At 44.1% G+C, this 1,985-nt stretch overlaps 1 long non-coding RNA gene across 1 annotated transcript in view; it reads left to right on the forward strand.

Annotated features, from left to right (window-relative positions):
- Window positions 1-1,431, forward strand: part of LOC114629119 — a 25,067-nt gene extending 23,636 nt beyond the window's left edge. Inside the window, exons 2-3 of the long non-coding RNA XR_003712601.1 lie at window positions 417-478; window positions 1,165-1,431. This is a non-coding gene — a long non-coding RNA (uncharacterized LOC114629119). The remainder of the gene's footprint in view (window positions 1-416; window positions 479-1,164) is intronic.
- Window positions 1,432-1,985: the final 554 nt, after the last annotated feature.

The raw sequence follows: 1,985 nt of genomic DNA on the forward strand, positions 1-1,985 counted from the left end.
GAGAGAGAGAGAGAGAGAGAGAGAGAGAGAGAGAGAGAGAGAGAGAGAGGGAGGAGTTGGATTTGTATCTTTACAATATATCCATAAAAATCCTCTGGGAAGACAATTTGTTGAAATGTCCTTGTTTTTAAACCTGTAGTTTGCCCAAATAGTCGGGAGGAACAGTCCTAAATAAATTATGAAACTACTGGGCTCGAAAGATGGCACTTAGCAAGCGAACCTGGTGATCCAAGATGGATCCCCGGAACTCACAATGGAAGGAGAGAGGCCACTTCTGAAAGTTGTCAACAGACTCCCTCATGTGTGCCATGGTCCATGCCTACATCCACACACTCACATATCACATACATAATACATAAGATAAAATTTATAACCTGAAACTGCATAGACATTCTTCCTTTCTTTCTTTTTCACAGGGTCTCTTGTATCGCAGGCTGGACTTGGACTTGCTGTATAACCAAGGGTGACATTGAAAATCGTATCCTTTGGCCTCCACTTCCCAAGTGCTGTGATTACAGGCATGCAACACCATGTCCATGTGGTACTGGAAACCCAGGGCTCTGTATGTCTAGACAAGCACACGAGCAACTGAGCTAACCAAGCTAAATGCCCAGGAACTTAGAGAGTCCTGACATTTGCTAATAAACACCGTACGTGCACTCTGACTCAGAACGCCCTGTACCTGAAGAGAGCAGAGGTGCCATGGGAGGCAAAGGAAATGGTTTTCCAAGACAGTTCTCGCTAATGACAGACAGGATGGAGGTGTAAAAGAGTGTGGATGTGGGAGCAGTTTAGAAGTGTGCTTCAAAGGAAAGGAGAGAGCAACAGTCTGTTCTTGTACTTTCACAAGGTAACCTGTAGGGGTTAAGTCAAGTGATTTTCATGACCCACAATATTAATTCATTGGTTCCTTAAATGATATTTGCCTCAGTTCAAACTCAATGTATTAATTGGCAGTGAGGGTTTGCCAAATACAACATATAAGTGTGTGTGTGTGTGTGTGTGTGCATGTGTGTGTGTGTGTGCTCGCGCACATGTGTGTGAACAGTGTTCTTATCCAGTTGTTAATGGTCAAAATCTAATACTTTTCACTGGGCCCTCATAAGAAACACCAGGCTCGTGGGCGCTTCATCATTGGCTTATTTGACCTCAAGTACTTGGCAGCTTTGAAACTTCCTCTTCGCCCTTTGAACGCCCATGAGGAAAGTACAGTCCTGTGCTGTTCCAGTGTAATAGGCGACTGTAACTGTGAAGAGAAGGAAAGTCACAGAAGCTGCATTGATGGCCAAGGTCAATACACTGGATCCCTCCTCCCAGTGACACCGCAACAGTTTCCTCCACGCCCCATGGCCCCATTCAGTCATAGATCACCTGCTTTCACTCAAAGCTGGACATGGGCTAGCCTAGATCAGTGGTGTGGTATGTTGTTCCTTTAACCACATGAAGATTTTGTTACTGTTTTTACCTCCAGCTCTGGGTCTCAGTTCAGTCTCTTCTCCACAATGAGCACCTTCAAATCAATTTGATCTCCTTTTTGCAGAGCCCTCTGTTAGGCAGAGGCAAGGCTTGAGAAGATCTTGTCTACAGGTAAACCTTGTGTTTGTATTGTAATTACTTTTGGGTTACTGTGATTAAAAAACAAACAAAACAAACCACCATGACAAAGGCAATCTATGGAAGGGTTTATTTTGGTATACTGAAGAAAGAGTTCCATAGGGTTAGGGACAGAGGAGAGGTGTAGTGGCTGGAGCAGGAACTGAGAGCTCACATTGTCCAGCCACAAGCATAAAAGCAGAGAGGGAGAGGGAGGAGGAAAGGGAGAGGGAGAGAGATCAAACTGGAAATGGTACAAATCTTTAAATTCTTTTTTTTAATTTGTTTTATTTATTACATATACAAAATTCTGCCTGCGTATATGCCTGTAGGCTGGAAGAGGGCACCAGATCTCATTACAGACGGTTGTGAACCACCATGTGGTTGCTGGG

Source organism: Grammomys surdaster, unplaced genomic scaffold, assembly GCF_004785775.1.
Source record: "Grammomys surdaster isolate TR1022 unplaced genomic scaffold, NIH_TR_1.0 278, whole genome shotgun sequence".
NCBI lineage: Eukaryota > Metazoa > Chordata > Mammalia > Rodentia > Muridae > Grammomys > Grammomys surdaster.